Here is a 21,554-nt window from a genome sequence, read left to right as displayed (position 1 = left end):
TTTAATAAATATCCTTTGAATGAGCCTGAACTTCATTATTACGCTACCTTTGACCCTCATTATCTCAAAGAACTAAATTGTTTTGTTTTCTTGTTTGTTTTATTAGTAACAGACAAACCACAAAAGAGTAAGTATTAAAACTGAGTACTGGGGCTTCCCTGGTGGCGCAGTGGTTGAGAATCTGCCTGCCAATGCAGGGGACACGGGTTCGAGCCCTGGTCTGGGAAGATCCCACATGCTGCAGAGCGACTAGGCCCGTGAGCCACAATTGCTGAGCCTGTGCGTCTGGAGCCTGTGCTCCGCAACAAGAGAGACCACGACAGTGAGAGGCCCGCGCACCGCGATGAAGAGTGGCCGCCACTTGCCGCAACTAGAGAAAGCCCTCGTACAGAAACGAAGACCCAACACAGCCATAAATAAATAAATAAACAAACAAACAAATAAATAAATAAATAAATAGAATTTAAAAACAAAACAAAAAAAACTGAGTACTGTTTGTCTGGAATTAAAGCATTATCCACCATTCTCAAATGTTTACTTGCAAAGCGTTTTAAGAATAGAGACTAAAGATGTACCAAAAAGAAGTCGGCATTATTACCTCAAAATATACTGTAATTAAACTTAAATAGCCTTTTTAATTGCTGACAATATAAATCTGTGTTCTCGTTAAGATAATAATCAGTTCCTTTATTAGAAATACATAAGTTTCAGGGGCCTCCCCGGTGGTGCAGCGGTTGAGAATCAGCCTGCCAATGCAGGGGACACGGGTTCGAGCCCTGGTCCAGGAAGATCCCACATGCCGCGGAGCAAATAAGCCCCTGCGCCACTACTGAGCCTGCCCTCTAGAGCCTGCGAGCCACAACTACCGAAGCCCACACTCCTAGAGACCCTGCTCTGCAACAAGAGAAGCCACCGCAATGAGAAGCTCGCGCTCGGCAAGGAAGAGTAGCCCCCGCTCGCCCCAACTAGAGAAAAAGCCCGCGCGCAGCAACGAAGACCCAACGCAGCCATAGATAAATAAATAAATAAACAAATATATATATAAAAAATACGTAAGTTTCAAATGAATGTTTTACTTTCCTGGAAACAGGTAATTTGTTAAACCACTCCTCTTCCCTCTATTACATCAAGTAAGTAGTTCTCTAGGTAATTCAGTAAATACAAATAACATCATTACACAATCACAATAGATAACAAGTGTAATAATAATAGTAAGTGTATTTCTAACCTACAGAGTAGGTATTTCAAACCTGAGATTCATCAACATCTTTAGGGGTTCCTCCAGTTGAGCAAAATAAAGGCCTGAATCTAACATAGTGAGCTGTTGAAGACAAGATTTGAAGCAATTTTAAGCACATTTGCTGAAGCACCCAAAAGAGGGCAAGAAAATCCCCCAAATCAATGACGACACGCATTATCCTATTTAAGTTATGGCCCTTAAAATAGAACTCCCTTTGGAAACAGTAATTTTAAACATATAATGTGATTTTTAAAGTAAGAAATTAGATAAGATCTAGCAGTGGGTCTAATAACCACAGTAATTTCGAAGTAGTGATGAATTTGAACAATTTCAAGATAGCTGCAGCCGCTGTATCATGATACGAAAATATGTGATTTCTATTGGTGACAAAGTCACAGGTTCTGCCAATACTACTATGGTTTGTTGCTTGCATTCATAGCTGAAATAAATTCTAAATTTTACTTAGAGGTTAATGAAAAGATGTAATTTTTTTCCCCAACCAAGTTCACAGACTCCCTGAATTCCATCCAACATGGAGTATCAATCTGCAGATCACAGGTTAAAACCTCTGATTGGGGAACAGAAGAGAAAGTTAATAAAGTAAAAGCTTTCATTCTCAAAAGCTCAATAGGGCAATTCACAAAAGCTCTGTTAAGCTCTGTTATTATCCAAGATAGTTTAACACACCAGAACAGTATCATCAGGCCTTCACTCAATAATCTTCTGAAGATTTATATAAGAGCAAAATCACAGGGAAGAAATATTTTTCAACAAATAATCAAATATGCAGCTTACAATGCCTGTATATTTTGAGGAATTTCTCCTTTATATGAAGACTAAATCATTGTAATCAAATCAGATTCAACATTATGAGTAGTTGTGATCAGCAATAAGGGAGTGTGGACAACCAAAGGAGCTGGATCCTACTGTTTCCGCAGAAAAGGTCAGTAGCAGTCTTCAATGGCTTAGCCCATGCAGCCAGTCACACTGTCCTGGATGTGAACTCATGTAGTTATTGTGTATACTGTGACCCCAGGAGAGAAATCACCATTTCTATAAGATCATTATTGCTCTTTTAATCACTTGTCTGCAAGACACTATGGCTCAAACAGGTCACCTACACTAGTCTTCCTGCCATAAATCCATTATAAAATGGATCCTACAACCAAAAACAGAGAGGGAGAAAGAGGCGGGGGGGGGGGGGGGGGGGGGGGGGGGGAAGGGAAAGGGGAAGAAGGGGAAGAGGGGGAAGAGGAGGAAGAGGAGGGAGAAGAGGGAGAGGAGAGAGAGGGAGAGGTAAAAGAAAAAAATTAGAGGAAAAAAGCATGGAGAAAAATTTGTCAGGGCAAATTAAAGGATAAGTAATGTACAACTTAAAAGGCCACTGTACCAATCTAATAATGACAGCAGCCTAAATTAGGTAGCAGTAATAAGAATGAAAAAGGGGAGTAGAATGGGGTGGGAAGGAGTGGACATGAGACAACAAAGGGGAGAAGGGGCTGGCACTTAATTGCATTTGGTAGAGTTGGGGGGGCCCACTGGAGAACTATTAAAATGACTCAGATTTTAAGTCTGGCTACCTGGAGTAGTCAATCCCTGTCCTCAAGGAATTTAAAATCTGTAATCTGGTTACAGCTAAAGATTTAGATTTGGTAGGGAGTGATTCTACCAGAAATTCCCCCAAAGCTATGGGAACAGATAAGCTCTTCAAGAAAGAACAAAGACCAAAAGAATCCCTACCAATTTAAGAACAGAAATTCTAAATATCCCAAATACTAAAAGCTATTCGAAACATTAACATCAAGTGCTAAAAAACAACCTAACAAAATATGTACTGGCTTTTTAAAGAGGATGTACCTTGATACATTTAAATACGTTTCTCCAAAAAGAAAGTGTTGTGATCATGTATGATATTGTATTAAAGCACACAAACTTTTAACTTGTCCTTCCTATTCCAACTACCTCTCTTTTATAGAGGTATTCTAGCTAATCAATTATGAAGGAATGTTAGAATTAAAGGCACAATTAAATTATTGCCATTTGCAAACCACTAATGAAATAACGGAACTAGGCCATCAATATAGCAGAATGAGGGACAACCAAACATAATATGCCTCCTGATGGAAAAATACACACCACCACCTATGAATTATATTTGCCCTCTCCACCACACCATGCCTCCTCTCAGAAATCCAACCTCAATCTAGCTACAAATTTACAGAAAATATGAGGGATAGGAGAACATGTTAAACTAGGACATGTTAAATCTATACCAGAGGGACATTCAACAAAATCCAGAATGAGGGAAACTGCAGAAAAAATAACCCAGTTCCATCAACAAATAACTTACGAGGAAAATGAGAAAAGGGGAACCTGTAGTTTAAAAGACATACCAACCAAATGTAATGTGTGACCTTATTTGGATCCCAAATCAAACAGACCACTTACTTTGAAACAATTTAGGAAAATTTGAATACTGCCTGGTTATTTGGTGATGTTAATGCTTAAAGGTGGGATAATGGTATTGTGGTTATGGTTTTTTAAGAGTCATATCTTCTAGAGATGCACTGAAATATTTACAGATGAAATGCATATCAATGTTTTGCTTCACAATAATCCAGTAGGGGGCAGCAGGGAGTAAGTAGGAGTACAGATGAAACAGTGATGGCTGTTTGAAACTTCAATTGGGTTTGAAACTTTCCATAATGAATTATTTAGAAGGGAAAAAAATCACTATCAATAACAGCAAAAACACAGAAAGGACAAAAATGGATTTGAGTCTTGTTTCCAACCCTTACAAATTGAACAGCCCTGGGCTAGTCACACAACCTCTTAATGTCCATATTGGTTAAATGGAGAAAAATAATAAACTCATTGGCTCAAGCTAGAAACCTGGGAGATATTTTTAACTTCTCTGGCTTCCCCAGTCTCCCACATCTGCTCTATCACTGACTCCTGTCTGTTCCCCTCTCTCTTCCATCTTCCCACTACTGTCCATCTTGTCCATCACTGTGGTCTCACAAAACTCCAACAGCCTCCCTCCAACCTATTCTCCACTTTGTATCCAGAGTGATATTCCTAAAATTCAAAATCTGATCATGCTATTCCGAGCCCCATTTAAAACCATTAAACTGCTTCATTTAGCTTCAAGACAGGAGCACTTCCTTAAGTTTTTTTTTACCTAGTCCCTTCCCTATTTCCTTAAGATGACTAATAAGGCCTTTCATTATCTGATATTGTCTACCTCCATCTTTCCCCATTCTCTCTGCTCCCTCTTCATGCTTTAGCTTTGGTGAAATTCTTTACGTTTTTCTAATGTACCCTGTACTCTGACTGTAGCTTTAGTACATGTCTGTAATGTTCTTTCCACTATCACTCCCTGGCCTATCTAGCTCCTATTCATCCTTCAATTCTCGGGTTAAATAGCATTTCCTCGGAGAGGCCTACCTTTGCTTCTATACTAAATTGGGAGTTTTCTCACACCTACATAATACAGTATTTGTTCCCAAAGGAACCTGTACTTCCTCGATCATATACTCAATACTTGTTTGTAAAGAGTACTTGTTCTGGTAATTATATATATTATTTGTTTTCCAGTTACACCATAAACTCTGGGAGTGACAGGGCTAGAACTTGTTCATTGCTGAATCCCAGCTCTCTCTGAATCCTAGTGCCTGGCAGCCAATAATAAATCAAGTCGCATCTCCCTAGTCCTCTAACAAAATGAGATTGGCCATGTAGGCATTTACAGGGACCTAAATCCTGCATAGGAATGCATATCATGAAGTGGATGTAAAATATAGTGGGAATGAAGGACGTAAGAAGTTGGGAAGTTATTATTCAAAATAACTGTTTTTTGGCATGAGATAATTCATATCTATATTTTAGAGAACGCACAGGAGCACTGAACTCACTAAATGGGAGTCAAAAGACACATAATCTCCACCCAACCATTAAAAAGTTTCCAGAACTAAGATGATAAGTCACTTACCCTCTCCAACCTTAATTTACTAATCTATAAAATAAGGGAAACTCACTAGCTGGTCATTAACATCTTTTCCAGAGTTATATGCATTAATATTTAAAAGGTTAAAAATATGTAAACTATTGAAACATTGATCAGTTGGTTCATCCTATGGTGGCATGATCCTTTTTCCTTTTTAATCTGTTTAGGTATGCTATAGCCTATTACGTTAAGCTTACAACTAAACCTTTGAACCTATTCAGCTATAAAGATCTCAGGTAATGTTCCCCAGACCATTAACTTGCATTTTTAACAAGGATCACTGCAATCCAATGAAAGAACAGCATCTATCTAATCCCTGAATTACTGAAGGGCAACTTTTGTTTTAATACTTACCCAATACCTGTTTTAAGGGCTAGATGTCTTAAATTCTTTATTGTATCTATGGCAATTTGAAGGCAAAATTATACCCTACGGTATAAAACTCGGATTTATAGGTATATTTAGTGCCTAACTAAAAAACTACACTAAAATACATACTCTCTGCATCACCTCACTGGTCTGGTAGCTGACATCAAAACTGCTTATTAATGGCTAATTCCTACTTACACTCTTTCAAACTCTCTCACAATTCAGAGTTCACCCTATCACGACATTCCTCTAGTAACTATACCCACATTTGTTTTATCAGGGCACTGAAGTGTACACATTTTATTTCGAAACCAGAATAATTTTTGAAAAAAAAATTTCAAAACTAGTTCTGACAAATAAAGTAGCTTGTCAACATTTTACTGTTATCAGTAGATGCCTAGTTTATAAGCAAACTGGAAACTCAACTAAAGTAGTAACGTTTGTTTTCTGGGGAGTAATGTTTGTTTTTTTGATTAATATTAATTACAAACTAGTTTTGGCAACTAACTGCTTGTCGCACCAAATAAGTCATGACAAATAAATGAAATGTTAAAACGCACGTGGAAAAAAAGGATGTATTTGGAACAAAAAGTGTGCATCAGACCAAGTGTAACGCTATGCTTCAGATTCCTCCCGACAGGGCCGCCTTAAAGCCCCAGAGCGAGGGCGCTGCGGCGGACGTTCTGCAGCTACAGGTTGAATGACAAAGAGTTACCGTCAGCACCACTCCGGGCGTCTGCCAGTTGCAACGTCCCCTCGTCAAAGTCCTCTCAGACACTGCAGTCACGCCTTGGCTGCGGGGACTGCAGCTCCCTCAGGCCACTACCGCCAAGTCGCCAGGTGGGACAAGGATTGGCTGGCCGAGGAGGTTGGGGCGGGCGTGCCACGAGTCCAAAATAACTCCCGCCCCGAGTCCCTACCCCGGGAGAAAGCCGCCAGCAGTCTCAAGGCACCACGTGAATCGGCCCCACGTCGATCCTTTCCCAGATCAAAAGCATCTCCGGAGCAGCCTACTTAAGACTAGAGGGGAAGCGACTTCCCCAAGGTCACCGACACCTCGACCCAACTCCTCGACCAGGCCGGTGGCCCGCACCTGACAACGGGGCTGCAGCTCTGCTGGGAGAAGCGCTGTCCCCAGCGCCTCAGGGTCTCCTTCACCAACGCTGCGCTCCGAGGCCACGTGGCTGCTGCGGCCAAGATGCCCCCGCCCGGCCGCCCCGCCCCCTCCCCCGGAGACCAAGCTCTCCGCTCCCCCGAGGCTCCCTCCGACCCAGCCGAGGAAGCAAGGGCACCGCGGGGTCCCGGCCGAGCGCGCGGCCGCCAGTTACCAACTAACCGTTATGCGCGGCTCGCGGCGCCGAGCGTGAACGTGACGCGGCGGCGCGGCTGGAGTCCCGCAGGGCCCAGGGTCCAGGTAGCGTCCTTCACCGGCTGCCTCGTCTGCTCGCCCGGGAACCCACGCTCCCGGGTAGTCACGTCGCAGCTCGCCAGCACTTTGTCGGGCAGGGACCGCGAGGCTGCCTTATAACTGGCCGGGGCCGGAGCATGCGCACAGGGGGCGGAGTCGGCCCTCCCGGCCGCCGCCCCCTCCCCCCTACACTTACACCCGAACCGCGGCTCACGCCTCCACAGCTCTCAGGCGCGCGCCCGCTCACTCTCTCGCGCGCGCTGGCGCCCCCTCCCCGCCACGTGACCGGCGGCCCGGCAAGACCCGAAAGCTGCGCCCCGCTCTGCAACGCCGACTGCGTTGCCGCACTGCTGTGAGGGACTCGCCCTTTCGGCCAGCCGTCGGAGGACCTCGGGGTGACCTCCTCGCATCTGGGACACCAACGTCGATCTCGCCCTCAGTCTCTGCCAGAGAAAAGGGGGAAACAGCTAAGGACGGATGGGGCGTGCCCCCCGGGGCCTGACTCAGGTGTGGGGGGAGATGGGCTCGCGGAAGAGCGGGGAAGTGACTGGTAGTGGGGGACTGGGCGGGGTTTGAGTGGACGCGGGTGCACCTCCGACCCGGGAAGAGGCCGAGGGCTAGAGGTTAAGAGCGTGGGCTGTGGGCTCGCTGCTTGAGTTCCGTGACCTCGGGGAAGTCGCTCAAACCCTCAGGGCCTGTTTCCTGCTCCCTAAAATGGCAACAGTAGTAGAAGCGACCTCAGAAGGGCTTTTGGTGGCTTTGATGAGAGAATTTATGGAACCTTCTTCCTACAGAGCCTGGTCTGTAGCATTTGGTGAATGGTGGGTATAAAGGCAGAAGTCGGGAGAGAAGAGCACGTCTGACGGTGGCGACACTGGTCCCAAGGGAGGGTCTGTGTGTCGGAAATATGAAGAAATGAGACTGCAGAGAGGCCAACTTTTTATGGATGCTGAGGATTTGGGACAAAGTATAATTATAGCTCACAGTTCTGAAGGGCCGATTGTATTCTTAGCAGTTCACCTGAACTATCCTCACAACCCTATGGTGTTGTTGAAGTGATCAAATTAAATAATCATGGAGTGCTTCTGATGTCTCAGAGGTATTTCTTTTGAGAAGTGCCAAGAATGTACGAATCAAGGCCCCTGCCTTACAAATTTTGGGGGAGGGTGAGTCAGGTAGAAATCCACCAACATTGCCAAGTACTTGGAGCCTGCCCTAACCCTGCCCTCCTCTCCTCCCCTCCCCCTCTCCTTACTTAATTCCCTCTACAACCCTGTGAGGTTGGCCTTCAGCTTTTTGTTTTGCAAGTGAGGAACCTAGGTCGTGATGGAGTGGGGATTGAAGGATAAAATTCTGAACGCTTCCGTGTGCTTTCTTCCTCTGTCCCACTCTGCCTCTGTTTCACACAACAAAAAGCTTTCAATAACAGTTCAGCACATTAAAAGACAGTATGGAATCTATAGCCAAGTACTGCTTATAAGCAGTAATCGCTTTTTACCTTTGATAAATGCAGAGAAGGAAGGCTCTTCAGGTGTTTCGGGTGGTCAGGATTTAGAACAGCAGTGCTTCAGGACTGTTAGGGTAGTAGCAGCATTAAGGGTAGATGGTAGGAGAGTTGAATTAGGGAGACACACTAGGACTAGTTCAGAGGTGAACTATCAGGACCTGAACAATGGAATGTAGTGGGAAGTAGTAGAATAAGATGATTCCCAGGAAACCTCAAAAGAAGGCTTATAGAGGAGCATAGTGTGGTAGATTCACGATATGGACCCAGGATCAGATCTGAATTCCAACTTTGATACTTGGCACTTAACTAGCTCTTTGTCCCTAAGCAAATCATTTTACCTCTCTGAGCCTCCCTCATTCTCTGCTGTGTAAAACAAGGACAGTACCTTCCTCATAGAGTTGTTATAATAAAGTCAGTATTTACTTTAGTGTCTGGCATATAGTAAGCACTAAATAAATGTATAACTATGGAAAACCATGAAATTGAATCCTAAAGATTAACTCTAAAGGTCCCTCACTTGGTCCTAACAGTGTAATCACAGGATCATACTTAGTGTTGTATTGTACTTTCGTATTCCTTTTCTTGAAACTGTCCACCAAAATTATATATACCTCAAGCCCCATAAAATTTGGATCTGCTCCTAGTAGGATCTGTAGTGTTGTGAAAAGAACATAGGCTTTGGGATCAGACTTGTTCCCATAACTTATTATCCCTGTTACTTGAGGCAGTTAATTCACTGACCTATTCTGGCCTCAGTTTTCTTACCAGATAAGTTGCAGGTAATATCTACCAGCCTGAGCTGTTGTGAGTCAAATAAGATAGTATTCGCAAAAGCAGTGAAACTTGGAAAGTGCTCTACAAATGTTTATGAATTAATATTGGTATAATTTGTCCATAAAGTGTATAAGAGGCAAAGATCAGAAGCATCCCCAAGGTGGGACTTCCCTGGCTGTCCCTGGAGTGGTTAAGACTCCGCACTTGCAATGCAGGGGACGCAGGTTTGATCCCTGGTTGGGAAGCGAAGGTCCCACATGCTGCGCTGCCAAAAAATAAATAAAGGAAACAAAGTAAAAGATAAAAAAAAAGCAACTCCAGGGTTCTTAGCTGAAAAAGTAGAAACGGCGTGGGTGAGCTGGCAAAAATAATGAAATGACACAGGTAAAATTTTTGCTTTTCTGCCAGGTTTTCTTCCTGATTAATCCATGAGGCACTGAAGAGGTAAACTAGTAAGCATAAGATCAGAAATTTAGAGCTGAGGGGAGGTTGAAGCATAACCATCTAGCATAACCCCCTACATTTTACAGAAAGCGAAATTAAGGCCTAGGGAAGCTAAAAGACTTTTCTAAGGCCACCCATCTAATAAATGGCATGATCAGAAGAACCAGATCTCTAGGCTCCAGGTTCTTACGGTTCCAAGCAATCTTTAAGATAAAAGCATTTCATCATGGGGTCTTTCAAAATCAGAGAAGGTATGGTGCTCTCTAGTGGCTTTTGGCTTCATCACAAAATTTTCTAGGTACACTTTTCTATTTTAAAGGTTGATAGACTGTTTGCAAGCTTGTTAGTAAGTGAGCAGAACTTCTGAAGATTTCAAGGTAAGAGTTATAACTTCAGAAATTAGTAATGAGATGAGACACGCAAATGCAAAATTTGAAAGTTCATAACAACTAGTTACTATTCAAGTTGAGAAAGTTACTCAATTGCTTTATCTGGAAAAGGAGAATAATAAAATTACCGTGTATTTTCTCTGGAATTCAACTGTGTACTTCATTTACATTCCCTCAGTTATTCCATCATTTCTGTGATGTAGGAAATAGCAGGAAAGGATTCTTTTAAAACACAATAATACTTAATAGATTAAGAACATTCCCCCATTTAACATTTATAGCAATTTAATTGGGAATGTGGAAAATGAAATTTTCAGAACACTCCATATGGGGAACAAGTAACAAGAATATTTCTTTTTGACCTATTTATCCTCTAATTCAATTTGTTTTCAGCCAAACTGCATAAGGCTCTCTTTATGGCAGTCCAGTTCCCATACCCTTATTCCATTTAGTGGTCTTGATATGGCTTTTGTCTCCTGCTTCTTGTCTCTGCCAGCACAGGCTAGTTTTGGCCTATGCTGTTTGTAACCTACATCACTGTTTAGGACCTTTCCTAGCAAGCATTCCTTCTAGGCATGGTCCTACATATTTGCCAGCCTGTCTACTTCCTTGACCCTGGCTAACCCTGAGCTCGCCCCTTCCTTCTTTTTTTCCTCTCTCCTGTCTCTTCCTTTCTTCCTTCCTTCTTCCCTCCCTCCCTCCCTCCCTTCCTGTCTTTAGTATTCTAGGCAGGTGGGCTGAGGGTGGGGGAATAACAATAACAATAAATTGATGATGGCTAAGATTTAGGGAATACTTAGTATATGCCAGGCATCGATCTAAGCATTTTTTTGTTTGTTTTTTTAATATATTTTTCTTAACCATATTTGCTTATTTATTTATTTATTTTTATTTTTGGCTGTGTTGGGTCTTCGTTTCTGTGCGAGGGCTTTCTCCAGTTGCGGCAAGTGGGGGCCACTCTTCATCGCAATGCGCGGGCCTCTCACTATCGCGACCTCTCCTGTTGCAGACCACAGGCTCCAGACGCGCAGGCTCAGTAATTGTGGCTCACGGGCCTAGTTACTCCGCAGCATGTGGGATCCTCCCAGACCAGGGCTCGAACCCGTGTCCCCTGCATTGGCAGGCAGATTCTCAACCACTGCGCCACCAGGGAAGCCCCGATCCAAGCATTTTACACATATTAACTCATTGATTCCTCATAAAAATGCTATGGACTAGGTACTATTTTTTAAAATTATTTTTTTAAATATTTATTTGGCTGTACCGGGTCTTAGTTGTGGCACGTGGGATATTTAGTTGCGGCATGCGGGATCTTTAGTTACAGCATGCAAACTCTTAGTTGCGGCATGGGGGATCTAGTTCCCTGACCAGGGATCAAACCCGGGCCGCCTGCATTGGGAGTGCAGAATCTTAGCCACTGGACCACCAGGGAAGTCTCTGGACTAGGTACTAGTATAATCCCTATTTTACAGACAGAGTTACAGAGGTAACATACAGAGAGGTTAAGTAACTGGCCCAAAGTCACATAATCAGCATTGTCTGGAATTAACAGGAAGTAGTCATTATTTAGTTTTCAGTATAAATATATGAGTAGAAATTGTCATTTGTAACTGATAATACCATAGGAGACTAATCAATAGACTTTGAAGGCCATCCTAGGAAGACCATGTTCTAGGTTGCTTCTACCCCTGGTGAAGCTAAACAGTCATTACAAAAACTGTTGGCCAGGGCTTCCCTGGTGGCGCAGTGGTTAAGAATCCACCTGCCAATGCAGGGGACACGGGTTCGAGCCCTGGTTCGGGAAGATCCCACATGCCGCGCAGCAACTAAGCCCGTGTGCCACAACTACTGAAGCTGCGCTCTAGAGCCCGCAAGCCACAACTACTGAGCCCACGTGCCACAACTACTGAAGTCCGTGCGCCTAGAGCCCATGCTCCACAACAAGAGAAGTCACCTCAATGAGACCGCGCATCACAACAAAGAGTAGCCCCCGCTCGCCGCAACTAGAGAAAGCCTGCGTGCAGCAACGAAGACCCAGTGCAGCCAAAAAACAAAAAACAAAAAAACTGTTGGCCATGGAAGCTGCCTTTGAAACTAGAGAGTTCAAAAGGAACTACCCCCTGCTTATCTGAATCAGGGTAGTTGTGAACCTCTGGGCAGCTCAGTTGGGGTGGAGATGTTGGGATATCTTTTTCAACAGCTAAATTTTAAGATCACCTATATTCCAGGAAGTTCTGGGTGTCCTGGCACCCACATTCCACACTGTGAGATCTTTCAGCATGAGAACTTGGACCTTATGGCCCTCACCCAACAGCAGCAGCAGGCAGTTGGAACTCCTTGAACAGCTGTACCTGGTGTGACTCAGAAGAGGGGTGTATGCAGCGAAGGAAGCCTTTTAGCTCATAATGACTAACTTTATGTATCCACTTGCTTGGGGAGTCAGGCCTGGGTGTTCTAACTGGACCTTGATACTGCTGCACTGGTGTACAAGATGAGGCTTGGATAAAGCACAGAAATCAATCTGTGGTGACCTCTGAGAACGCTGAATCTGCCACAGTGCCCTGCACCATACAGCACCTGTGACACCTGTGCCCAGGTGAGGTCCAGGGCTGTCAACCTCACTTCTGAGCTGTGTACTAATAAAGTGAAACCTCTCTCCACCCGCTTTCCTTTTGCACAAATCATGGGTTCAGATGTCACGCCTATTGTATTTTACCCTGACAGCCTTATTTTTTGTGGTCATAGAATAAGGCCATACCCCTCTGGGTAGGGTGTAAAGATTTCCCTAAATAAAGTAAATGTTCTCACCATCGATCATTCAAAGAAGAAGAGAATTCTCACACAGGAAAACTTGCAGCATGGAAGAGGCAAGATGGCACTTCTGGATTTACTTTCTTAGGGTCTGGACTTACAGGAGGTAAGAAATGTTGAGGGCCCTCCTCACTGATTCTGGGGAAATGGCCTCTGCCACAGAGCTGCCTAGTAGGAACCAGGCAAAGAGGTTTTCCTGGAGACCCAAAAATGAAGGTAAATATTCATGTTTTGTTAGTCTGCTTATTGATGCATCACTCTACTTATCCTTGAACTTAAGTCAAGTTTAATCTATCCATCTAGGCATCCAAGTTCACGTGTTTCAAATGAAGCACTTTCCCGTATAGCACTAACAGTACAAGTTTGCTCGACATTTCTGCATAATACATTATTCGATAATTCAGAAGAAAATAGAATTCTTTAAATTACTAACACTTTATATTTAATCAATATAAAGGGGAAAACAACGACAGGAAATTGTGTGGGGGTTAGAAAGTGAGGAACGGGTAGGCAGATGGGGAGTAGGGCAAACATATTGCAGCAGGCTGGTCTCTTCCAGATTGGTCTCTGCTGAAGGATTTAAGAAGCAGGCTAAAAGGGGAGTGCTCCTTCCTGGCCCCCCCATGGTGTCAGTGGTGATTTATGAAAGATCTTCAAGGAAAAGCTTAGTCTCAGAACAGAGGTCTTAGTAACAAGATTTGGCAGTTCCCTCCCTATGAGGAGATTCTCCTTCCGTTACGACCTTTGGCAGATCAGGATTCAAGTTTGAGACCCTGTGGGTTGCCTTACATTTTCACCCACAGTTTTCTCCCATTCCAGGCCCATGGTTCCATTTTGGTCACCATGGCCACAGTAACTGAAATGGCCTGCTTCATCATTTGCAATGGACAGCCTCCAGCCCCAGACTCCAGACCAACTGCCTAAAGACAAGTTATTTTCTCCCTAGTGTCTCAAACTCATGGTCTCAGACTGAGGGCTTTAATTTTATCCTGCTTTGGGAGAGCCCTCTTTAAGTCTTCTAGGTCTACATAATGCCTCTTACTGTTTATCATTTCTAATCTAGTAGCAAAAAAGAAACTGGAATATCTTGTAGCAGGATATCCTTTATTCTATGATACCTACCTCCGGGATACCTGGTCTATTCAGTGCCCCAAAACCAGAAGCATAGTAACTCTTACCAAACTCAGAATATACCATTCTACTGCAGCTGTGGTGGTTTTTTTTTTCACCACTCCCTCATTGATTTGTCTCATGTATGCTTGTCATAGCCACATCACCAGGAACCAGAATCTGGAGAAGTTACATGCCAACAACAACAGGAGGCACAAAGCCATAAACTGCAAACAGGCAACAAACATCAGGGCAACCATCCATGTAGAAGATTAAGTATACCTTTCATGTTGCATCAAGCCAAAACAATAATAATGAAATAATGGGTTTTTTGCTCCTGTTTTCAATGAAAAGATAAATTAATCTTGGAGCCTTCCAACTTCATATGTATCCCCTCTGGTTTGCTAGTGATTTCATTTACCAACACAGGTGAGACCACATCATGCATGAAACACAGCCCAAATATGCTTCAACCATAACGGGAATATATAATGCAGGCTATGTTGATTACCAAGCCCACTTACAGAATCCAATGGGATGAGTGAGGTATGGACACCAGGACTTACCGGAGGAGTTCCTTGTTGCTGCAACCATGCTTCTTAACAAAGACCTTCCACCAAGAATCTAGGAAAATCTCATCCCATTCCCCCAAACTTATAGGTATGTTATTAAGCTATTCTTAGGCTTAGTCATAAAGTGGGTATTTTTTAGCTTATAATTACTAAAAGGCTGAGATTTAAACCTAGGTCTCATATCTTGTGCTCCTAAATGCTGGACGATTTTTATTTATCTAAAACTCTGAGGTCACAGGGAGGGATGGGAATGAGGAGGATAAGAGGCAGGAAATAGATGGCTGTTTTATAGTCCCAACCCTGAGCCTTAGCCTTTGTACATGCTGTTTCTTCAGAGAAAGCACTTCCTCCGTGTACCAGGTGAGCTGTATTCAGAATAACACGGAGATGAAAGAGAAGCAGACAGACTAACTAGGGAGTAGTTTTAGTAATTCTATTATATAATTCAAACCTCTTTGTAATCCAGTTTAGCTGCCCCACTAATTAATGTGAATTAATAAGTTTCATAATTATCATATTTACTCACCAGGTTCTTTCTACATAATTACTGTTTACACTTTAATAAATTGCTTAGGAAGGCCACCTCCAAATCCAAATTAAATGTAATGTGTTTCATTTCCTATTTCCTGCTGGTGGGCACATGATTATTTTGGAAAAAGCTTTGGCTTGATAATTAAATTCCATATCTCGCTCTCTCTAAAACATTACATATTCATAAGCCTTGCCAATCCAAGGGAAGGGCTCTGCTAGGCTGTTAGTGGATCTCCCGAAGTTTTAAGGACTTCAAGCAAAAATGGCTGCAGTCTTAGTACTTTAAAATTCAGGCATTCCAAACTTCTAATGTGTTGTCAGCTAACAAGAATGCAAAAGTCATAGAATTCAGAAAATATCTTAAGAGTATTAGATAGCCATATAAACATTTTATGATCTAATTTATACACTTTTCATATAGAAAGCTTTTCCTCAGGTCAGCAAAGCAAATTAAGTTTCTCCTTTATTTTCACATGAGGGGAGAAAGCTGGGGAGAGAGAAGGAAAGGTTATGTTTTTAAGGTAGATTAAAAAGGCCTAATGCCCCAAGAATTTTCTATCTATGTATTGGAGGGACATTTAAATTCTTTGTTAGCATTTGGTATGACTTTCTGTCAACTTGGAAAGTTAACCTTTCTAGGACAGTCTGTACTAGAAATTGGGACTTCCTCTTCAAAAAGATTTTTGCTTGCTTCTTTTCAAAGAGATTGCAAGATAATTTTAACTCACTGAAGCACATTTTCCACCTCTTGATTATCCAATACAGCTATAGTACAGTTCCTTTTATCCCTCCTCCCTTTGTCTTTTAGACTGGAAGGTATCAAAAGGTAAAAGGTGTTCAGAAATGGAGGCAAACATAGATGAAGCCTAAAGACATTCCCACGTATCCAGGTCTCTAGCAGCCTTCCTCCTGGCCTCTTCCTCTTGGCATTCTATCCTTATCAGGAAAAAAAAAAAATTTCTCTGTAGGCCCCCACTCAAGGACCTGACTTCTCTGGGAATTTTTTTTTTTTTTTAAACAATTAGATTTTTTTTTTTTTAAAGATCAAATTTATAGAGAGAATGTTTTGCTTATCTCTTTTAAATTTTATTTATTATTTTTTATTTATGGCTGTGTTGGGTCTTTGTTTCTGTGTGAAGGCTTTCTCTAGTTGTGGCAAGTGGGGGCCACTCTTAATCACGGTGCGCGGGCCTCTCACTATCGCGGCCTCTCTTGTTGCGGAGCACAGGCTCCAGACGCACAGGCTCAGTATAATTGTGGCTCACGGGCCCAGCCGCTTCGCGGCATGTGGGATCTTCCGGGACCAGGGCTTGAACCCGTGTCCCCTGCATTGGCAGGCGGATTCTCAACCACTGCGCCACCAGGGAAGCCCCTCCCTGGGAATTTTTATTCCTATATTCAAAATACATATGGAGTTTCATTCAGTTAAGTTTTATGACATGGGGACTTCCCTGGTGGCACAGTGGTTAAGAATCTGCCTGCCAATGCAGGGGACATGGGTTCGAGCCCTGGCCCAGGAAGATCCCACATGCTGTGGAGCAACTAAGCCCGTGTGCCACAACTACTGAGCCTGTGCTCTAGAGCCCACAAGCCACAACTACTGAGCCCGCATGCCACAACTACTGAAGCCCGTGCGCCTAGAGCCCATGCTTCACAACAAGAGAAGCCACCACAATGAGAAGCCCACACATCACAACCAAGAGTAGCCCCCGCTCGCTGCAACTAGAGAAAGCCCGTGCGTAGCAACGAAGACCCAATGCAGCCAAAAGTTTAAAAATTAATAAATAAATAAATTTATATTAAAAGAAAAGACCAGATAGATGCTAGTTAAAAAAAAAAAGTTTTATGACATGAAAATTGTTGAAAAGCAATAAATTATTACTGTGTATTTTCTGTTTATTTTAAATATCAGTGATCTCTGTTTTAAACTCGTTTGAGAAAGAATAGGCTATGCAGGACATGGAAGCAACCTAAGTGCTCATAGACAGATGAATGGATAAAGAAGATGTGGCACATATATACAATGGAATATTACTCAGCCATAAAAAGAAACGAAATTGAGTTATTTGTAGTGAGGTGGATGGACCTAGAGTTTGTCATACAGAGTGAAGTAAGAAAGAGAAAAACAAATACCGTATGCTAACACATATATATGGAATCTAAAAAAAGAAAATAATGGTTCTGAAGAACCTAGGGGCAAGACGGGAATAAAGACGCAGACCTCGTAGAGAATGGACTTGAGGACACGGGGAGGGGGAAGGGTAAGCTGGGACAAAGTGAGAGAGTGGTAGTGTATATATGGACATATAAACACTACCAAATGTAAAATAGATAGCTAGTGAGAAGCAGTTGTGTAGCACAGGGAGATCAGCTCGGTGCTTTGTGACCAGCTAGAAGGGTGGGATAGGGAGGGTGGGAGGCAGACGCAAGAGGGAAGAGATATGGGGATATATGTATATGTATAACTGATTCACTTTGTTATAAAGCAGAAACTAACAGACCATTGTAAAGCAATTATACTCCGAAAAAAACGTTAAAAAAAAAAAAAAGAATAGGCTATGAACTTCTCTCAGCCTTTGATGCAGGACTCCAGCTGAACTAGCAAAGGACATTACCTCAAAGAAACTTAAATATTTTTTTCTTTAACAATTTAACTTTCTATCTTTTCTCCTTCCCAATGTATCGCTCTAAACTTCTTACAAACAAGGACTGTTTCTTCTCCTGGTATCATACAGTTTGCTTTATATAAACCTACATATATGCTAATACAACTTGGTTGATTATTTCAAAGTGGTGTCAGCATAATAATGATGGTAAATAACAACTAACATTTATATAGCACAGCCTCTGTGTCAGGCACTGTTGTAAGCATTTTGTGTGGAGTTGCTTAATGTAAAGCCACTTTTATCTGATTGTCTTTACTTTTCTGGCAAAACGCTTTAAAAATCTGTGCTGCAGTAAATTCCACAATTCAGCCTTCACCTCCCCAACAAGAATAACTAGAATTCCAGTGTCGTCTCTTTATTATTTTGACTCCAATAAACTATCACTTTTTAGATCCATGCTTGCCCTCAAGACTTGACCTGAGGACACAGCTGGTAGTTGGTTTGCTTATCTTAGTATAGAAAGCAGCAAACAAAGCCTCAAGTAACTTTGCTCTTGGTATAAATCCTTGATTAGCTTCACTGAAGTAAAAGATGCAGTAAAAATGTTGATTTGAAGTTTGCTTGCTCCACCTTTCATAATTATTCAGAAAAATATTGGCCAGGTCAGCAAATATATGCCATATATATATATATATATATATATATATATATATATATATATATATATATATATATATGTGAAAGTTCCTTATCCCTTGTAATGTAATAAAGAGTAATGGATTGGTTCAATTTAGTATCTAACAAAATGACTAGTTATTTCTTCCAATTCAGACTTTATTTCTCTTCTTAAGACATTTAGTTTCATGCAATTATGAAATTTCACTGTTTAGCAGTGAGAAGAAGTTTGATAAAACTGCCATTAGACAAGCTTGGACCTTTTTTTTAAAACAGTATTTATTTATTTTGGCTGTGCCAGGTCTTAGTTGTGGCACGTGGGATCTTTGTTGCAGCATGCGGGATCTTTAGTTGCATCATGTGAACTATTAGTTGTGGCCTGCCTGCAGGATCTAGTTCCCTGACCAGGGATTGAAACCAGGCCCCTTGCATTGGGAGTGCTGAGTCTTACCCACTGGACCACCAGGGAAGTCCCGGGACCTGACACCTGACAAAAACAAGAGGTGTCTTTGCCAATTAGTAATTCTTCCGTAGATTTAGGGGATGGAAGATAATCTGGTTTTGTTTACTTAGGATTTATTTATTTATTTATTTATTTATTTATTTATTTATTTTTGGCTGTGTTGGGTCTTTGTTGCTGCTCACGGCTTTCACTAGCTGTGGTGAGTTGGGGCTACTCTTCGTTGTGGTGCACGGGCTTCTCATTTCAGTGCCTTCTCTTGTTGCGGAGCATGGGCTCTAGCACGTGCTGACTTCAGTAGTTGTGGCGCGTGGGCTCACCAGTTGTGGCTCGTGGGCCCTAGAGTGCAGGCTCAGTAGTTGTGGTGCACGGGCTTAGTTGCTCCTTGGCTTGTGGGATCTTCCTGGACCAGGGCTCGAACCCGTGTCCCTTGCATTGGAAGGCGGATTCTTAACCACTGCACCACCAGGGAAGTCCCAACTTAGGAATTTTTAAAGCACTAGCCTAGAACCAATTATAAAAATGTTGTTGTTCTATTAACCAAAGCACTTTTCCTAGCTGCATCACACTTCGGCCATTTCTGAAGGTGTTTACAGAAAGTTTGCTACCGTTTTGGCACATCCATTTTAGCAATACCACTGCTATACTTATGGATTCCACAAGGCTTTAGTAATCCAAGTGCATGTTTAAGACATTCATTCATTGTACTTAATTCATCCATTTATTCATTCATTCCATGTTTATTGAATACCTACTATGTGTAATAAGATTTTTATAATTAAATTATTTGTAAAAATTTGTTAATTCCTGTACATGGGACAAAATTTTAATAATACAAAGGAATATACAGCAAAAAAGAAATCTTACATCCCAGTTCCTCAGCCATTCACCTCACCTCCCCACAGTCAACTAATATTACCTGTAGCATTTTTATTAATATGTTACTTTTATATGCTTCTAGGGATATTCTATGTATATATAAGTATATACATAGATTTTTATATATATATATAATGGTAGCATACTGTATATACTATTCTGTTCCTCTCCTTTTTTCACTTAACAGTTTCTAATGGATAAGATTTTTGCTCTTTGGGTACATTAGATTAATTTCAATATCATGATGAGCACATTTCAATATTAAAGTTTTAGTAAAAAGATGCTCCAGAAAAGACCGTGAAATGATTTCCTTAAGTCAATAGGACAGTGTTTGTTACAGAATCAAAAAGTTCTCACAAACTTCTACCTTTTCTAAAAAATAAATTGTAAATATAGTTATACATGTGAAACAACCAAAAAACAAGAAAACAAAAAACAAAAATAAAAAAAGAGGAAAGAGAATAATAATAAATACATGCTCAGAAAAGAATCTGTATAGGCTCAGAAAAAGGTAAAGGGGCAATAAGCTATGTGAAGATGTGCTTTGTGATTCTGTACATGTTACAGGTTGTTCTTCTGAATGATCAGCTATCAACAATAACCTGCTCAGCCAGTAAGTCAGAGTCCAGCAAGGAGGTTCTGTGGGTTTCCATTGTTTCTAGCTTAGTGTTTTTTCTAAGGGGTCTAAAGAGCACCGCATTTGTCAGTATCACTGAAAGCTTTTTGTTTTGTTTTGTTTTTTAGAAAGTTCTAACGAAGGTAGCGACTTCCAAGGTTTTTGCCTTTTTATTTACCTAGCCAGTCCACCCACATAATCTGATGAGTCAAATTGTCAAATATCTGAATGTAAATTTTTCTGCCATCGTAATTTTGATACAGTCTAGGAAGTTGTACATTTAAAAATTGAATACCTGCAATGTGTGTTCCTCCAGTTTATCCAGTATTGGCTTACTGATGTTTAAGATTTATTAATGTTCAATGCAAAAAATTAATGAAGTCTTAATATCTTACTAAAAGTATTTCAGGGACTTCCCTGGTGGTGCAGTGGATAAGAATCTGCCTGCCAATGCAGGGGACACAGGTTCGATCCCCGGTCCAGGAATGTCCCACATGCCATGGAGCCACTAAGCCCATGCGCCACAACTACTGAGCCTGCGAGCCACAGCTACTGAAGCCCGCGCGCTCAGAGCCCATGCTCTGCAACAAGAGAAGCCACCGCAAGGAGAAGCCCGCGCACCACAACAAAGAGTAGCCCCCGCTTGCCATAACTAGAGAAAGCCCATGAGCAGCAACGAAGACCCAACACAGCCAAAAACAAAAAAATAAATAAAATTAAAAATATTTCATTATTGGGACTTCCCTTGTGGTCCAGTAGTTAAGAATCCGCCTTCTAATGCAGGGGACATGGATTCAATCCCTGGTTGGAGAACTAAGATCCCACATGCCACAGGGCAAAGCCTGTGCACCACAGCTAGAGAGAAGCTTGCGCACCGCAACGAAGAGCCTGTGCACCGCAATGAAAGATGCTGTATAGCTTAGGAAACTATATTCAGTATCTTGTAATAACCTATAATGGAAAAGAATCTGAAAAAGTGTACATACAGTAAGTCCCATACGTACGAACCTTCAAGTTGCAAACTTTCAAAGATGGGAACATACGTTCCCATGTCCAATCACATAAGTTGGTTCACGTGTCTGGCGTACATTGTCACATGTTCACCCTCTACAAGTAGTTGTGCTTTTGTGTACTTTACAGTACTATATAGAATACAG

General features: G+C 41.9%; 2 protein-coding genes and 1 long non-coding RNA gene across 5 annotated transcripts in view; all 3 read right to left on the bottom strand.

The window, feature by feature from the left end:
- Positions 1-7,089, bottom strand: part of LOC309623365 (monocarboxylate transporter 1-like) — a 146,786-nt gene extending 139,697 nt beyond the window's left edge. Inside the window, exon 1 of the mRNA XM_082380249.1 lies at positions 6,952-7,089. The gene's annotated coding sequence lies outside the window, so the exon portion shown is untranslated. The remainder of the gene's footprint in view (positions 1-6,951) is intronic.
- Positions 1-7,092, bottom strand: part of SLC16A1 (solute carrier family 16 member 1) — a 36,861-nt gene extending 29,769 nt beyond the window's left edge. Inside the window, exon 1 of the mRNA XM_082380240.1 lies at positions 6,952-7,092. The gene's annotated coding sequence lies outside the window, so the exon portion shown is untranslated. The remainder of the gene's footprint in view (positions 1-6,951) is intronic.
- A 1,283-nt stretch (positions 7,093-8,375) lies between these two features.
- Positions 8,376-21,554, bottom strand: part of LOC309623634 — a 28,003-nt gene continuing 14,824 nt past the window's right edge. Inside the window, exons 3-4 of one of the 3 annotated variants that reach the window (XR_014241434.1) lie at positions 12,946-15,648; positions 8,376-10,329 (exon numbers count right to left, since the gene is read on the bottom strand). This is a non-coding gene — a long non-coding RNA (uncharacterized lncRNA). The remainder of the gene's footprint in view (positions 10,330-12,945; positions 15,649-21,554) is intronic. The other 2 variants (XR_014241435.1, XR_014241436.1) reach the window with 2 other exon arrangements.

This window comes from Balaenoptera borealis, assembly GCF_965194805.1.
Source record: "Balaenoptera borealis genome assembly, chromosome: 1".
NCBI classification, from domain to species: domain Eukaryota; kingdom Metazoa; phylum Chordata; class Mammalia; order Artiodactyla; family Balaenopteridae; genus Balaenoptera; species Balaenoptera borealis.
Note: the sequence above shows the minus strand (reverse complement) of the source record. Positions and strands in the feature narration are given on the sequence as shown.